Consider the following 19,423-nt stretch of genomic DNA (forward strand, 5'->3'; position numbering starts at 1 on the left):
TGTGTATAGGTACCATATCTTCTTTATCCATTCCTCTGTCGATGGACAATTAGGTTTCTTCCATGTCTTGGCTATTGTAAATAGTGCTGCAATAAATATTGGAGTGTATGTATCTTTTCGGATCATGCTTTTCTCGGGATATATGCCCAGGTCGGGGATTACCAGGTCATATGGAAGCTCTATTTTTAGATTTTTTAAGGAACCTCCATTGTTTTCCAGAGTGGCCATACCAAGTTATATTTCCATTATTCTGGGAGACAGGTTGAAAAATATACTGCTGCGATTTATGTCAGAGAGCTTTCTGCCTGTGTTCTCTTCTAGAAGTTTTATAGTGTCCAATCTCACATTTAGGTATTTAATCTATCTTGAGCTTATTTTGGTGTATGGTGTTAAAGAGTGATCTAATTTCATTTTTAATAATGTAGTTGTCCAGTTTTCTCAGCACCATTTGTTGAAGAGACTTTCCAACATTTTGTAATCTTGGCTCCTTTGTCATAAACTAATTGTCCATAGGTGCATAGGTTTATTTCTGGTTTTATATCCTGTTCCATTGATCTATATTTCTGTTTTTGTGCCAGAAATAAACCTATGCATCTACAGACAATTAATCTGTTTTAAAGGAGGCAAGATTATACAAAGTTGGAAAAGCAGTTTGGTAACTGTAGCTTTGTAGTATTGTCTACAGTCAGGGAGCTTGATTCTTCCAGCTATATTTTTCTTTCTCAAGATTGCTTTAGCTACTCAGGGTCTTTTGTGTCTCCTACAAATTTTAAGATTTTTTTTTTGTTCTAGTTCTGTGGAAAATGTCATTGATAATTATATATAGGGATTGCATTGAATCTGTAGATTGTTTTGGGTAATATAGTCATTTTGACAAAATTGATTCTTCCAACCCACAAACATGGTATATCTTTCTATCCGTGTCTTCTTTGATATCTTTCATCAGAGTCTTATGGTTTTCAGAGTACAGGTCTTTAGTCTTCTTGTGTGTGTTATGTGTGTGTTAGTTACACAGTTGTGTCCAACTCTTTGCAACCCCATGGACTTTATCCCGCCGGGCTCCTTTGTCCATGGGATTCTCCAGGCAAGAATACTGGAGTGGGCAGCCATTCCCTTCTCCAGGGATCTTCTCCACCCAGGGATCAGACCCAGGCCTCCTGCACTGCAGGTTTTCTTAGGTAATTTTATTCCTATTTTATTCTTTTTGATGTAACAAATGAAATTGTAGTAAATGGAATTGTTTCTTGAATTTCTATTTCTGATCTTTCATTGTTAGGTTATAGAAATGCAACAGATATCTGTGTGTTAATTTGTGACCTGAAACTTTACCAAATTCATTGAGCTCTAGTAGTTTTCTGGCACTGTCTGTAGGATCTTATATGTATCTGCAAACAGTGTCATCTTCAAACAGTGACAGTTGAACTTCTTTTCCAGTTTGTATTCCCTTTACTTCTTTTTCTTTTCTGATTGCCATGGCTATGATTCCAAAGCTATGTTGAAGTGGTGAGAGTAAACACCCTTGTCTTTTTCCTGAACTTCGAGAAAATGCTTTCAGCTTTTCACCATTGAGTATGGTGATAGCTATAGGTTTGTCATGTATAGCTTTTATTGTATTGAGGTATGTTACCTCTATGTCCATTTTTGGAGTGTTTATCATAAATGGGTACTGAATTTTGTCAAAAGATTTTTCTGCATCTGTTGAGATGATCATATGATTTTCATTCTTCAGTTTGTTGATGTGGTGTATCACATTGCTTGACTTGTGGCTATTGAAAAAATCTGACATCCCTGGAATGAATCCCATTCATTTTTATGATCTTTTTAATGTATTTTTGGGTTCAGATTGCTAGTATTTCATTGAGGATTTTTGCATCTATGTTCATCAGTGATGTTGGCCCATAATTTTCTCTTCTTTTTGTGGTATCTTTGTCTGGTTTTGATAGCAGGGTGATGGTTGACTCATGGAATGAGTTTGGAAGTTTTCCTTCCTCTGCAGTTTTTTTTGGAGCAGTTTCAGGATAGGTGTTAACTCTTCTCTAAATGCATTATAGAGGTTGCCTATGTAGCTACCAGGTCCTAGACTTGTGTTTGTTGGGAGTTTCTTTTTTTTTTAACTGGAGGATAATTGCTTTACAATATTGTGTTGACCTCTGCTATATATCAACATAAATCAGCCATAGGTGTATATATGCTCCCTCCCTTTTGAGCCTTCCTCCCCACTCCCACATCCGTTGGGAGTTTTTTTAATCAGTTTCAATTTCAGTGCCTGTGATTGGTCTGTTCATATTTTCTATTTTTTTCTGGTTCAGTCTTGGGAAACTACCTTTCTAAGAATTTGTTCATTTCCTCCAGGTCGTCCATTTTATTGGCATGGAATTGCTCATCGTAGTCTTATGATCCTTTGTATTTATGTGGAGTCAGTTGTAACTTATTTTCATTTCTAATTTTATTGATTTGACTCATCTCCCTTATTTTCCTTGATGAGTCTGGATAATATGTGTGTGTAAGTGTGTGTGTGTGTGTGTGTGTGTGTGTGTAAGTCTCACAGTCCTATCTGATTCTTGGCAACCCCAACCAGTCTCCACTGTTCATGGCATTATCCAGGCAAGAATACTGGAGTGTGTAGCCATTGCCGTCTCCAGGAGATCTTCCCAACCAGGGATTGAACCTGGGTCTCTTGCATTGTGGACAGATTCTTTACCATCTGAGCCACCAAGTTTTATCAATTTTTGCTTATCTTTTCAAAGACTTGGCTTTTAGTTTCATTGACCTTTGCAATTGTTTTTTTTGTCTCTATTTAATTTATTTCTGCTAGATCTCAATGATTTCTTTCCTCCTGGTAACTTTAGGTTTTGTTTGTTCTCTTTTCTCTGGTTATTGTAAGGTTAAATTGTTTGAGATTTTTCTCGTTTCTTGAGGTAGGATTGTATTGTAATAAACTTCCCTCCTAAAACTGGTTTTGATATATCCCATAAGTTTTGGGCCATTGTGGTTTCATTTTCACTTGTCTTTAGGTATTTTTTTTTTTTTTGTATTTCCTCTTTGATTTCTTTAGTGATCAATTGGTTGTTTGCTAGCATATTGTTTTTTATAGTTTTCTTTTTGTTTTAGTTCATTTCTAATCTCACAGCTTTGTGATCAGAAAAGATGCTTGTTATGATTTCAGTTTTCTTAAATTTGTCAAGTCTCCAGCTGGCTGGAGGAAGCATAAGCTGGAATCAAGATTGCCAGGAGAAATATCAATAACTTCAGATATGCGGATGACACCACCTTTATGGCAGAAAGTGAAGAAGAACTAAAGAGCCTCTTGGGGAAAGTGAAAGAGGAAAGTGAAAAAGTTGGCTTAAAGCTCAACATTCAGAAAACTAAGATCATGGCATCTGGTCCCATCACTTCATGGCAAATAGATGGGAAACAGTGGTTGACTTTATTTTTCTGGGGTCCGAAATCACTGCAGATGGTGATTGCAGCCATGAAATTAAAAGACACTTACTCCTTGGAAGGAAAGTTATGACCGACCTAGACAGCATATTAACGAGCAGAGCCATTAGTTTGTCAGAAAAGGTCTGTCTAGTCAAGGCTATGGTTTTTCCAGTGGTCATGTATGGATGTGAGAGTTGGGCTCTAAAGAAAGCTGAGTGCAGAAGAATTTATGCTTTTGAACTGCGTTGTTGGAGAAGACTCTTGAGAGTCCCTTGGACTGCAAGGAAATCCAACCAGGCCATCCTAAAGGAGATCAGTCCTGGGTGTTCATTGGAAGGACTGATGTTGAAGCTGAAACTCCAATACTTTGGCCACCTGTTGTGAAGAGCTGACTCATTTGAAAAGACCCTGATGCTGGGAAAGATTGAGGGCAGGAGGAGAAGGGGACAACAGAGGATGAGATGGTTGGATGGCATCACCGACTCAATGGACAAGGATTTGGGTGGCCTCCAGAAGTTGGTGATGGACAGGGAGGCCTCGCATGCTGTGGTTCATGGGGTTGCAAAGTGTTGGACACGACTGAGTGACTGAACTGACTGACTTGTTGCCAGCATGTGGTCAGCTGGAGAATGTTCCATGTGCCCTTGAGAAGAATGTGTAGTCTGCTGCTTTTGGATGGAATGCTCTATAAATATCAATTAATCCATACGTCTAATGTGTCATTTAAGGCCTTTGTTTCCTTATTTTCTGTCTGGATGATCTGTCCATAGATGAAAGCAGGGTGTTAAAGTCCCCCACTATTATTTTATTACTGTTAATTTATCCCTTTGTGGTTGCTAATATTTTCCTTACATATTGAGATGCTCCTATGTTGGATCCATATATATTTATAATTGTTATATCTTCTTGGATTGATCCTTGATCATTATGTAGTGTCCTTCTTTGTCTCTTACAACAGTTTTGCTTTAAAGTCTATTTGGTCTGATATAAGTATTGCTTCACCAGCTTTCTTTTTATTTCCTTTACATGGAATACCTTCTCCCATCCCCTTACTTTCAGTCTGTAAGTGTCTCTGGGTTTGAGGTGGGTCTCCTGTAGACAGCATATGTAGGGATCTTGCATTTTTATCCACCCAGCTAGTCTATGTCTTTTGGTTGGTGTATTTAGTCTAATTACATTTAAGGTAATTATTGATATGTATGATATTATTACCATTAATAATTGTTTTAGGCTTATTTTTGCAGATATTTTCTTTTTCTTGTGATTCTTATTGAGGGAAGTTTATTTAGCATTTGTTGTAAAGCTGGTTTGATGATGCTGAATTCTCTTAACTTTTGCCTGTCTGTAAAATTTTTGATTTCTCCCTCAAATCTGAACTAGAGACTTTCTGGGTAGAGTTTTCTTGGTTGTGGTTTCTTCCCTTTCATTAGTTTAAATATATTATGACACGCCCTTCTGACTTGCAGAGTTTCTATTGAGAAATCAGCTGACAACTTTATGGGACATCCTTTGTGTATTATTTGTCATTTTTACCTTGTTGCTTTCAATATTTTATCTTTGTTTTTAATTTTTGTCAGTTTGATTACTATGCCTCAGTGTGTTCCTCCTTGGGTTTATCCTGCCTGGGACTCTCTGTGATTCCTGGACTTGGTTGACAATTTTCTTTCCCATGTTTCCAGCTATTGTCTCTTTACCTATTTTCTCAGGTCCCTTCTCCAACTCTTCTCCTTCTGGGACCCCTATAACGTGAATGTTAGTGTGTTTAGTGTTGAACCAGAGGTCTCACGCTGTCTTCATTTATTTTCATTATGTCTTCATCCTTGTAGCTATGGGTTTGTAGTTCTTTACGCTTCTTCTGTCTACCCTCCATAAGATGAGGCTATCTAAGAAACTTGTGTAAACTTCCTGATGGAAGGGACTGGCTGTGGGAAAAACTGGTTTGCTCTGTTGGGCAAAGCTATGCTCAATAAAACTTTAATCCAATTGTCACATGCCATTGCAGGAGACAGGGATTCAATCCCTGGGTCAGAAAGATCCCCTGGAGAAGGATATGGCAACCCACTCCAGTATTATTGCCTGGGAAATCCCATGGACAGAAGAGCCTGGCAGGCTACATCCATGTGGTCACAAACAGTTGGACACAACTTAGCAACTAAACAAAAACAGCCTTCTAAAATAGAAAACACCTGGAAGGGAGGCTCAAGAGGGAGGGGATGGATATATGTATACTTATAGCTGATGCATGTTGTACCAAAAAAAAACCAACAACACAACATTGTAAAGCAATTATCCTCCAGTTAAAAGTAAAAAATAAAGCGAAGTGTTGATTTACAAAAAAGAAAAAATACAACTCTTAGCTCAGGTAGGTTTACTAGTGAATTCTGCCAAGACTTAAGAAAGATGCCAATTCTTTGTAGTCGCTCCCAAAGCACAGAGACAGAGAGAATGCTTCCTCATTCATTCTGCATGGCCAGCATTATCCTAAAACCAAAATCAAAGACATTACAAGAAAGGAAAACTGTAGATGAGTATCTCTCATGAATATACATGTAACTGTCCTCAACAAAATATCAGCAAACCAAATCCAACAGTGTATGCAAAGAATTATACACCATGACAAAGTGGAATTTATCCCAGTTATGTAAGGGTGGTTCAACATCAGAAATTGACTACTATAATCCATCACATCAACAGACCAAAAAAAAAAAAAAATCACACAATCGTATCAATAGGTGCAGAAAATGCATTTGAGAAAATTCTACAGCCATTCGTAAAAAAAATAAAACCCTCAGTAAATTAGGACAATCAAGGAACTTACTGGAGTTGAAAAAATTTTTACAAAAATCTACAACTGAAATAATAGGTACTGGTGAGAAACTTGAAGGTAGAAGGAAAGGATGACTTCTCTTGCCACTCCTTTTTAACATAGAACTGGAAGTTCTAGCTAATGCAATAAAAGGAAAGGAAATAAAATGTCTGCATATTAAAAAGAAAGATGTTGAACTGTTTTTCCCTACAGACGATATGATCATCTATACAGAAAATCCAAAAGAATCACCAAAAAACCTCTTAGAACTAATAAGCAATTATACAAAGGTTGCAGAATACAGGTCAGTGCACAAAAGTCAATTGCTTTCTTATATACCAGCAATGAACAATTAGAGTTTGAAATTAAAAACACAATAACATTTAAATTAGCACCCAAAGTATGAACATTCAGATATAAATCTACTAAAATATGTAAAAGATTTGTATGAAGAAAACTATAAATGAAATTAAAGTACAGCTAAATAAACGGAGAGATATTCCATGTCCATAGACTGAAAGACAGTATTGTCAAGATATCAGTTCTTTGCAAGTTCATTTGTAGATTAAATGCAGTCCTAGTTAAAATGCCAACAAATCATTTTGTGTGTATTGAAAAAAAATAATTCTAAAGTTCATATGGAGAAGCAAAAGACACACAGTAGCCAAAATTATATTAAAGTAGAAGAACAAGATTGGAGGAGTTACACTACATAATTTCAATACCTATTATAAAACTATAATAACCAATTGAGTGGGATGTTGGTTAAAAAATATTGGGGGAAAACGATGAATGGAATAGACTATAGAGGCCAGAAATAGACTTGCTTCAATACAGTCAGCTTATTTTTTGATAAAGGAGCTAAGGCAATACAATGGAAAAAAAGATTTTTTTACAATAAATTGGTGCTTGAACAGCTGGACAATCCACATGCAAAAAAAAAAAAATGAATCTCAACACAGACCTTACTTCACACATAGTAATTAAAAATTAATTATAGACCTAAATATAAAATGTAAAAATATAAAATTCCTAGAAGATAAACATATGAGAAAACTTAGATGACCTTGGGTATGATGGGTTTTTTTGGATACAGCAACATAGGTACAATCCATGAAATAATCAGTGTGCTTCAACTTATTCAAATTTAAAACTTTTGCTATGCAATAAACAATGTAAAGATAATGAGAAAAAAGCCACAGATTGGAAGAAAATCTTCACAAAAGACACATCCAATAAAGGACTGTTTTCCAAAATACATTAAGAACACATAAAACCCAATAAGACAACAGACTATCCAATTAAACACTAGATCAAAGAGCTTAACAGACACCTCACCAAAAAAGATATATAGACTGCAAAAGATTCACTAATCACATGTCACTAGGAAAATGGAAATTGAACCAGTGAGAGACTACTGCACTCCTATTAGAATGACCAAATTCCAGGACACTGACAACACCAAATGCTAGTGAGGGTATGGAGCCACAGGAACTCTCATACATTGCTGGTGGGAATGCAGTCACTTCGGAATACAATTTGGAGATTTCTTACAAAACAGAACATCCTCTTATCATGGTGCTCACTGGATTTATTCAAAGGAGTTGAAAACTTAGTTCCACACAAAAACCTAAACATGGATATTTTTAGAGCAGCTTTATACATGATTGTGAAAACTTGGAAGCAACCAAGATGTCCTTCAGCAGTTGAATGGATAAATGAATGTACACATCTAGAAAGGAATATAACTCAACCCTAAAAATAAATGAGCTATTAAGACATGAAAGTGCATGGAGGAAACCTAAGTGTATATTATTAACTTAAGCCAAATATGTAAAAGCTACACACTGTGTGATTCTGGAAATGGCAAAAATTACAGAGTAGAGAGATCAGTAGTTTCCAGGGGTAGTTGGGAGGAATAGAGGGATGAAAGAGCATGGAGGATTTTTAGGGTGAAAAAAAAACATTCTGTATGATACAGTAATGATGGATGCATTTGTCCAAATCCAAAGAAGGCACAACTCCAAGAGTAAACCTTAATACTTGCTATGGACTTGGACCTAATGTAAGCTGTGGATTATGATGTGTCAGTGTAAATTCATCAGTGTTAACAAATGTGCCAGTCTGGTGAAAAATGTTTCTAATGAGGGAGGCTTTGTGTGTTTAGGGTAAGGGAAATATGAGAAGTCGCTGTATCTTTTTCTGAATTTTTCTCTTAACTTTAAACTGTTGTAAAGAAAAAAAAAAGTCTGTGTCTTAAAAACAAAGAAAACTCACTGTAAACTTACCTGTAGAGATGTTAGCAATTCCCTCCATGGCAAAGTGCCTTACCTGTGGCATTCTACTGGAAAGCTGCCAAGGGGAATACCAGAGAAGTTTAGTGACTGATGGGTACTGCTTCTTACTCCTGTATGAAGGAACCAGATTAAGGAGAACAAGTCAGTGGTTTCTGAGAGCTAGTCTTCCCTGATAGCTCAGCTGGTAAATGATCTGCCAGCAATGCGGGAGACCGAGGTTCAATCCCTGGGTTGGGAAGATGCCCTGGATAAGGGAAAGGCTACCCACTCCAGTGTTCTGGCCTAGAGAATTACATGGACTATATAGTCCATGGGGTTGCAAAATGCCAGACAGGACTGAGTGACTTTCACTTCACTTTCTTTCATATAAAATATAGTGTGCTGAAATCAGGTACTAGAGAAAGATATGTTGTTCCAGAAAACTCATGGGTGAGAGAATCAGGCACTTTCTTGATCTAGGTGCTGGAAAAAAGTGTGCTAAGCTGTCCGCTAGAAATGGACATAAATCTGTAAACTCAGAAGCCTACTTCTGGTAACATCATACTGTAGAAATCTGGCAAGTGAGACAAACAGCTGCCAGGAAGAGAACACCCCTTCCTCCTCCTGTGTCTCTCCACTGCCCTCTACTAATATTGCTTAACACAGTGCTAGGTGGCAAAGGAGTTTTTGTTTCGTCGTTCAGTCATGTCTGACTCTGCAACCCCATGGACTGCAGCACACCCGGCTGGAGATATTTACATAACTACCTCCTTTATCACAGAACAGTCAAAAAAGGGTGCTTCTGGGTATGAGAGATAATAAATTTAAAACACACAAACATTGTTATAGTGTTCTTAGTATGAATTATTGCATATTAAATTCTAAAGTGCCAAAATAGTCCTCCATTGATTTCAAAACATGCTCTAATGGATAGGTCACTGACTTCAGTGTTACTAATCACACACCCTTCAGCAGGTTCTTCTCTAAGCTTCAGTTCCTAATATTCAAGATGAGGGATATTATTATGTGTTATAAATTTTTGAGAGCTATAGAAATAAGTTATCACTTCTTTAATCATTATTATTGGAACAAATAAGGGAACATCATGATGGCTCTTGTAAAAACTTTGATATATGAAATAAATTAGATGTGTTTCTTTAATCCTGCTTTGGATTTTAAAATGTCCTATAGATATAAAGGAACTAGAGGACATCTTGAGCTCTTTCATTCCTTTACAATATTTTTTTCCTATTAGATGTTTTCCTAGGATAAATGTGAAATTAATTTAAAATTGTGATTTTGTTTCCTTTATGCATACATGCACATGTGGGTGCTTACAAATATACACAAATGCCACCCTCTGTGTGAGTGGCAGAGGGAGAAAAGCATACATGCACTATAAACTTTTACCATATTTAGGTGTAATTTCCAGAAAAAAATCACATAATAATTGTGAGGATAGTTATTTTTTTTTAACATTTTTTAAATTGAAGTATAGTTGATTTACAATATTATATGTTTCTCAAGTGTAAAGCATAGTGATTCAGTTATATATTTTATCAGATTATATTTCATTATAGGTTATTATGGGATTCCCTAGTGGCTAAGACAGTAAGAATCTGCCTGCAATGCAAAAGACCCAGGTTTGATCCCAGGATTGAGAAGATCCCCTGGAGAAGGACATGGCCACCCACTCCAGTATTCTTGCCTGGAGAATCCCATGGATGGAAAAGCCTGGTGGGCTATAGTCCATGGGGTCACACAGAGTCAGACATGACTAAGCAACTAACACACACACATAGGTTATTATAACATAGTGAATAGAATTCCCTATGCCATACAATAAATCCTAGTTGCTTATCTATCTTATGTGTAGTGGTTGGATCTGTTAATCCCATACTGCCAATTCGTCCCTTACTTTCTCCCTCCATCAGTAACAGTAAATGTGTTTTCAGTGTCTCCATTTCTTTTGTATATATGTTGACTTACATTATTATCTAGATTCCACATATAACTGATATCATATAATATTAGTCTTTCTCTGCCTGATTTAACTTCACCAAGTATAATATTTCTAGATTTGACCATATACTGCAACTGCTGATATTTTATTGTTTTTCATAACTGAGAAATATTCCATTGTACATATATACCACATCTTCTGAAGCCAGTCATCTGTTGACAGGCACTTGAGTTGTTTCCATGTCTTAGCTATTGTAAATAGTGCTGCTATGAATGTGAAGGTGAATGTATCTTTTCAAATTAAGAATTTTTGTCTTTTCATATACATATTCAAGAATAGGATTACTGTATTATAGGAAATAGAAAGTGAAATCACTCAGTCGTGTCCGACTCTTTGCAAGCCCATGGACTGTAGCCTACCAGGCTCCTCAATCCATGGAATTTCCCAGGCAAGAGTGTGGTCTGCTTCTCAGACGGGGACCAGGTGAACAGGAGTCGATGAAAAGAAAAAGAGAGAGAGAGAGAAAGAAGGATACGGGGAACACAGGTCTCTAGTGGAGCAAGGGTATTTTATTAGCAGAAATACAGGGTGACATATCTTTGGTGAAATGATTACACAGAATGAAGTGCCATTGATTGCAACAAAAAATGGGTGGTCTAATACATACAAGGTTGTTGATGCTGAAAGAAATCACAGAAGGGAGTAACTAAAAGGAATCCAAGTAGATACCCTGTCTCATGATCTCAGTCCTGAGAGCTGCCTGCAGTTCTACTCGTTCCAGAATAGGAACTGATAAGGAACAGAGAATCAAGGAACAGAGAATACTTGCGAAATGGCACACAAAAAAAGAAAAGTGCAACATATTAGACTCCTTAAAGTTAAACGTCCCCTGACAATTCCCCCTTTTTTATTATTTTTGGGGGGTGACTGTCGATACTTTAGTGAAAGAGGCCCTGACAAAATGAGTTTGTTTAGTTTGATTAACCTTAGTTGAAAGGCATCAGTATAGTACATATATAATCATTAGGACTATTATTAGTGTTACAATTTCAGATCCAATATTATGCATAATACTTTGTAACCATTTTCGAGGGTCTAGCTCCGATAGTTAATCAACTGGTTGTTCAGCTAAAGTTTTTAGATTATAAGAAGAAGGTAGATTTTTAGAGAAGGCTTCAAAGATTTCTTTTTGTAATAATTGTATATTTAAGGAAGCATTATCATATAAGTCTTGTAAATGAAATTTGATTTGTTTCCAATTGTAAGCAGTATAGTTGAACCAAACAGGGGTAATATAAAACTGAGTAGAATTCCAATCACATTTTAGCACAGTCTGTTTTTGTAAATCTATTTATTGATCTCTGACCCATTGGAGGGCTATTTTCATTTTCTGTATTTCATCTTGAATTTCTTCATTTATCTGAGCCCAAATGGTCCACATAGCATGAGCATCTTTAGTCCAGTTTTGGATAAAACTGTGTGTTTGAACTGAGGTTTGTAAGGCAACGCTGGCAACAGCAGCAGTAGTATAAATGGCTGTTAATCCAAAAATGCTAAAAATTAGCCATCCAATGAATTGTTTAGATTGTCGAAGTAATTTAGTAAGTAACCAGGAAGCAATTCCGGTCATGGGACTTTCTTCCTAGGGTCGTTGGAGATCTATTGGCAACCATAGGTTACATCAAGATCGAACAATCAGAAGGGATTCATTTTTCATAGACATGGAGTTAAGACAGGTATATAGTTTGCAGTTTATATAAATTACAAAATGTAAGTCTTATTAAATTGCAAGTTTCCTATAGTTACAACAAAAGGAAGGGGAACACAAGCTTGTATAAAATATGAATGATTATAATGAAAGGAATAATGACTAGAATTGCGACTAGTCCCTGTGAAATATCCAGTCCAAGTTGCAAGTTCTTCGGTGCTTGCAGCAAGCTTCCAAATGTCCCATTGTTCAGGCCCTATCGGTTTATTGAAGACGATTCAAGGGCGAGGGGGTGCCACTCCACCATCATGTCAGCCAAGAAGTCCTTTGTCATGGTAATGTTCCATCGTAATATTGGTAGTCTTTTATGCTACTTGAGTAGCATGATCACATTTAGTGCCGTTAGTATCATCTGAACAGTCAGATAACCACATACCATGGGGTCCCCAATTGAAAATTGGCCACCAATATTAACTTTCCTGATTTGGCTTGACATCTGTCCCAATGAACAGGAATACATTTAAAGTTCTTATAAGTAAACCCTTTGCATAATGTTTTTTGTCCTTTCCCTAGAGTTTCAGTAGTGTTGACATGTTTCTTATAAAAATAAAGGGCAGTAAATAATCCAAGCAATGTCCGAAAGTTCTTTTTTGGAGTCAGGACGAAAGCCCATGTTTGTTGGCTAATGTTTATGCATAATTCTGATGGGTCCATGTATAAAGGAAGGATTTCATAACCTAAAGAAATATTAATTAGTTTTCCTTTTCCTCAGGATGTGAGGGCCCCTCCAGACTCCAAGGAAGAGGCATATGTATTGAGTCATTAGTGGATATGATTGTTCTTATGTCTGTCTATATTATAACCTGCAATAAAAAGGGGGGTTAGGTGTATAAGCCCAATAAGTGTGATTCATTAATTCAGCTTGAGCAGGGGGAGCAGAAGCAAGCAAAGCAAGCATAGCAACAAAACTATTTTCTGGATTCCGAGGCATTCCCCGTTGAGAAACCAGATTTTCAGCTTGATTAGTAAGGGTTTTTATCTACCCCCAGGTAGGGAGATCATGAGGTAGATGACTTTGAGTGCAGTGTTTTTTGGAAATCTCTAAAGCTGCCATGGCTTGTATTGAAATTTCCTCTTTCTGGGGATTTTGCCATTTCCTCTCTATCTTGAATGCCAGTGGTTTTCCAAGGGTAGATCTTCCGAAGAGGGAAGCAACTGACTCCATAGGATCCATCTGGAGAAATATAAGCATACCTTTTTTCCTGTAATATTAATTTTCTAGATTTTCATTGTTTAGTTAGCCCATCTTGATACCAAATGGGCAGAGGAGGAGAAGTGTCTTTCAGTTTCTTCACATGTTTTTCTGTTTTTGTCAAAAATCTCTTTGCAGTAAGTTTAAAAATGTAAAACAAATAAAGCTATATTAACAATAGTTATAGGATTAAAGAAAATATTGCATTGGAATTTAGTAAAGTCTGCTCTGGATAAGGAAGATAGAAGTGTTCCTATGTATTCCCCCTTTTTAAATTTTTTTTTTTATTTGTAGTTTTAGTGTGTGATGTGTTTGGTTGATTATATCTTGTGTTTGTGGATTATAAAGAATATATGTAATATGTGTAAGAGAAAATGATTGTAAAAATTGTTTGAAATGCTTAGGAATATAGGCAGGGCCATTGTCTGTTTTTATAGAACTAGAAGTTTTCATAATAGCAAAATAAGTTAATAGATGAGTTATAACATGGTGTGTAGTTTCACCTCGGAGAGGTATGGTCCAGATGAAAGAAGAGTTTGTGTCAATATAGACATGTAAAAAAGAAGATGGAGAGAGTTCAATGCAATGAGTTATATCTATTTGTTATAATATTTATTATAATTGTTGTATTTATTAGGTTGTAATCCTTGAGGATTGGTATTTTGTGGAAAGGGTCGAAGGTGTAAGGGTTTACAAGTAGAGCATTTATTAATGATTTCTTTAGTATGGTGCTATGGATGAAGGTGGATAATTTAAATAAGAGCATATAATTTATGTTGTTGCGTAGAATGTAATTTAGTATAAAAGATTTTATATTCTTTAAGAGACCAGAATAAGGCTTTGGTGTTTTTAGTCTCATCGATATAGAAAATATCAGTTTGAGGTATAGGTTGTGAGTTGATGACATGGGCGATAATAAATTTAGTATTTTTGAAGAAATTTTAAAGTTTGTTAGAAGGATAATGAAATGAAATCTCTCCGAAATATTTCAAAAAGGCTATTTGGAAATCAGTAGAAGTTTGTAATGTGTTCTTGAATTAAGATTTATTGATAGGTATAATAATTTTATGAGGATAAGAGCCAATTAATGTTTTAGTTCTATTTCTTTTATAGATAATGATTAGAGCAATTAAATCAAGATAGGGTGTAAGTGATTTTGCCTCTCTAAAATGGGTATAGATCCATTTTATTGGGTGTTCTAGTTGAGCAAGAAGGCCTGTGGGGGAATGGAGAGAAGGGAGTACAAATAATTTTAGAGGTAAATCAAGTCTAATTCATGTCAGAAATTGTTGTTGTAATTTATTTTGTATTAAATAAAGTTGTGTGTGTGTGTGTGTCTCTTGAGGTAATGAACAAGGGCTATTTAAATTGGGATTTCTTTTCAAAGTATTAAATAAATTAATCAGTTGATAATTAGCAATGTCTAAAGAAGATCTAATCCAATTAATATCTCCTAAAAGTTTTTGAAAATCATTTAAAGTTGATGATTTATCAATATGAATCTGTGTTCGTTGGGGAATAATATGTTGTTTATTAATAATGAATCCTAAATAATGATAAGGTGTAGAGGTTTGAATTTTTTCAGGGGCAATAAGTAATCTAGAGTCTTTTAAGTATTGTTAAGTTTCTAAAACAGATGGAGCGGAAAATAATATATCTTCCGTATAATGAATAACAATAAAATTAGGAAATTGTTTTTTATAGGTTTAAGGGCTTTGGTTATATAATATTGATATATGGTAGGAGAATTCATCATTCTTTGAAGTAGTATAGTCCATTGGTATGGTTTATGAAGACTGGTGTGATTAGGATAAAGAAGAGAGAAAGCAAATCTCTCTTGGTCTAGAGGATGTAAAGGTATACTAAAAAAGCAATCCTTTAGGTCGGTAATAATAATATGCCAGTTTTAAGGAATACTAGTAGGTGCTCGGATTCCTGGTTGTAATATATCTGTAGGTTTTATAGATGCATTAATTTTCTTAAGATCTGTCAAGAGATGCCATTTGTTAGAATTCTTTTTTACAACAAAAATGGGAGAGTTTCAAGGGGAATAAGATTCCTCAATATGTTTTAATTCTAATTGTGTATCTATAAGTTCTTTAGCAGTTTGTAATTGTTTTGTCTAAATAGGTTTGTCAGTATTTTAAGTTATTTTAATAATTGTTTTGTTTGTTAAATGAGCAATGGCCCCTAAAAAAATGTGGAATGTATATTTGAGTTTATTATTGTATAAGTAAATCTCTTCCTATTAGATTAAGAGGTGCATCTATTATATAAGGTTGTAATGTAGCAGGTTGGCCTTTTGGTCCCTCATAAGGATAAACTGAATATTTTAATAAATTTTTTGTATTTTGGTTTGAGAAATTTTTGTAATTTGGTAAGAAATTTTTTGTATAGGCCAAGATTTAGGTCATAAGTGTTTGGAAATAATAGTGATGTTAGACCCAGTATCAAGGAGACTAGAAAATTTTTTATCATTAATTTTGATATTTATATTTGGTCAGGCATATTTAGATATCAATGATATCTATAAGGATTGTTTTTGATCTGTATATCCTAATTCATTTGTCTATATATCATTAGAAGAGTTAATAGAAATATAAGGTCAAAGAAGTAATTGGGCAATTTTATTTCCCTTATTAAATTGCCATAGTATCTGAGATGATATCATAATTTGAATTTTTTCTCTTATAATTTGAATCAATTATTTTAGGGTGAATGGTAATTCCCTTAGAAGTCAGGTTAGATGGGTCAAATAAAAGGCTGTAAGTTTATGGAGGTAGGGGTTCAAAAAGTCCAGTAGGTATTTTAGAAGGGATTATTTGAGGGAAAAGATGGAGTTTGTCCCTGGTGTTTGTTGAAGGGAATCTGGGGAGTCCTTAGCTTGGAGTTTCTTAAAATAGGCCTTCTTTCAATATCATATTTAGATTGATATTTTTTGGCCTATTTCTATGCCTTTTAGGGTAATTTCCTTTTAAATGGGTTTAGTCCTCATATGTAAAATATTTTTTATTTTCTTGTTAAAAGTAGTAGCTATTGTTTCAGTTAATATTTGTATTTATTTATTTATTTATTTTTATGGTGATAAGCCTTCAAATAATCAATAATAGTCCTAGTCTCATGAATTGAAGTGATAGCTTTTTGACATTTTTTATTTTCTCAAGACATATATTTTGAGATAACTTTGGCACAAGATTAGCCAGGGAGAACAGGTTCCAGATAATGTCTCTGGGCGAGATATATTGTTGCTGTGTAATCAGGGGTACAAGTCTTGAGATATAATTTCCCAGTTAAGATTTGTTACCATTATAATCATTAACATAGAGCCTAAGAAAAGCATTCCCATGAGTAAGACATTGTGCTGTGTAATCATTAGTCCTGGACCTAAAGAAAGGTCAGTTTTTTGGAAAAATATATTATTTCATAAGGCTTAAGGAAAGCATGAGTGAGAATGTTTGCTTCCACTTTATAGGGCCTTGTACTGTCTGTTTAAGCTTTAACTCTTTCATTTCTTCCTGCTTTTAGGAGAATATGGTTGTTAGGGAAAAGGGTAGAGAAATCATTTTGTAACTTTTTCCTGTTGGAAAGGGGTATAGACCCTAACTTGTTGAGGCAATATATTTTCTTTATCCTCACACTGAGGATCTCTGATCTAGGGGCCCCAAGCGACAGCTGGAAGAGCCTGTGGCAATCACAGGAGCTTGCATAATCATTTGTAACTTAAATGCCTCAAACCTCTTAGATGAAAATTCATTATATAGTTATAGATATAAAAAAGCAAACAGCAAGAATAAGATGATTACAATTATTACAGTCAAGATAGCTTTCCACCATTTGGAAAGAAGCCTCTATTTGCTGATGTGAAATGATGAAGTAGAAAAATGATGAGGATTTTAGCCTTTTGTCCCATAACCCCACACTTACCAGACCTCAGTGGGTCTCCTGACCTTGATAGGTCTCAGTCACTCCATCCTTGAATACCTTTTGTCCCTGTTCGGGCACCACTTGTGGTCTTCTTATCAGACCGGGACCAGGTGAACAGGAGTCGATGAAAAGAGAGAGAGAAAGAAGGATGCGGGGGATCCAGGTCTCTAGTGGAGCAAGGTTATTTTATTAGCAGAAATGAAAGCTTATATATCTTTGGTGAAATGATTACACAGGATGAAGTGCCATTGATTGCAACAAAAAATGGATGGTCTAATACATACAAGGTCATTCATGCTGAAAGAAATCACGGAAGGGAGTAACTGAAAGGAATCCAAGTAGATACCCTGTCTCATGATCTCAGTCCTGAGAGCTGCCTGCAGTTATACTCGTTCTGGAATAGGAACTGATAAGGAACAGAGAATCCTTGAGAAATAGCACACAAAGGAAGAAAAGTGCAACATGTTGGACTCCTTAAAGTTAAACGTCCCCTGACACAAGAGTACTGGAGTGGATTGCCATTTCCTTCTCCAGGGGATCTTCCCAACCCAGGGATCAAATCCGGGTCTCCCACATTGCAGGCAGAAGCTTTACCCTCTGAGCCACCAGGGAACTCTATATTTTTATTATTTTTAGGGAACTCACATATCATTTTCTGTAGTAGCTGCATTAATGTCCATTCCCACCAACAGTGTAAGAGAGTTCCATTTTCTCTACACCGTCACCAGCATTTATTGTTTGCAGATGTTTTGATGGTCATTCTGCCTGGTATGAAGTGATACATCATTGTGATTTTGATTTGCATTATTCTAAAAGTTAACATTGTTGAGTATATTTTTGTGTGCTTGTGGGCCATCTGGATGTTTTCTTTGGAGAAATGTCTATTTAGGTCCCCTGTCTATTTTTTGCATTGGGTTGTTTGTTTTTTCAATATTGAGTTGTTATGAGCTGTTTGTATATTTTAGATGTTAACCCCTTGTTGGTCATGTCATTTGCAAATATTTTCTCCCATTCTGTCATTTGTTGTTTCATTTTGTTGAAATTAGGCTGTGCAAAATATTGTGTTTCATTAGGTCCCATTTATTTAGTTTTGTTTTTATTTCTTTTGCCTTCGGAGACTGATCTCAGAAAATATTTCTATCATGTATGTCAGAAAATGTTTTGCTTATGTTGTCTTCTAGGAGTTGTATGGTAATCATGTTTTCTATTAAGTATTTTGAGTTTATTTTTGTATATGGTATAAGTGACTGTTTTAATTTCATTGATTTACATTTAACTGTCCCACTTTTACAATACCGCTTGTTGAATACACTGTCTTTTACAAAACCACTTGTTGAAGACACTGCCTTTTTCTCCATTGTATATTCTTGCCTCCTTTGTCACATATTAATTGCAGTGAGTACATGGGTTTATTTCTGGACTTTCTATTCCATTTATCTGTATGTCTGCTTTTGTGCCAATACCACGCTGTATTCATCTCTGTAGATTTGTAGCATTATCTGAAATAAGGGAGGATAATGCCTCTAGTTTTGATGTTTTCCTCAAGATTGCTTTTGGGCCTTTGGTAGTTTCATATAAATTTTAAGGCTTCCCTGGTTGCTCAGATGGTAAAGAATCTGCCTGAAATGCAATAGACCTGGGTTCAATACCTGGGTTGGGAAGATCCCTGGAGAAGGTAATGACTACCCATTCCAGTATTCTTGCCTGGAGAATTCCATGGATGAGGAGCTTGGCAGGCTACAGTCCATGATGTCACAAAGAGTAGGACATGACTGAATGACTGACACCAAATTTTAGGATTATTTGTTCTACTTCTGTGGCAAATGTCATGGGTGTTTTGTTAGGGATTGCATTAAATTTGTAGATTGCTTTGGATTGTATGTCCATGTTAATGATAACTCTTCAATCCAAGAGCATGGTGTATATTTCCATTTCTACTAAATCATGAATAGCTTTTATCATTGTCATGTGGTTTTCAGCATGTAGTTCTTTCATCTCAAAAAAATAAATGTTTCATCAGAAAAAAAAATGTTTATTCCTAAGAATTTTTTGATGTGATTTTAAACATGAT

At 35.5% G+C, this 19,423-nt stretch overlaps 1 long non-coding RNA gene across 3 annotated transcripts in view; it reads right to left on the minus strand.

The window, feature by feature from the left end:
- The window catches only part of LOC145507885 (uncharacterized), a 162,840-nt gene that overhangs the window by 18,757 nt on the left and 124,660 nt on the right, over window positions 1-19,423 (minus strand). For 2 of the 3 annotated variants that reach the window (XR_014055225.1, XR_014055227.1), the window contains exon 3: window positions 8,518-8,636. This is a non-coding gene — a long non-coding RNA (uncharacterized LOC145507885). The remainder of the gene's footprint in view (window positions 1-8,517; window positions 8,637-19,423) is intronic. The other variant, XR_014055226.1, reaches the window with a different exon arrangement.

Source organism: Giraffa tippelskirchi, chromosome 5, assembly GCF_054371585.1.
Source record: "Giraffa tippelskirchi isolate mGirTip1 chromosome 5, T2T-mGirTip1v1.2.pri, whole genome shotgun sequence".
Taxonomy (NCBI): Eukaryota; Metazoa; Chordata; class Mammalia; order Artiodactyla; family Giraffidae; genus Giraffa; species Giraffa tippelskirchi.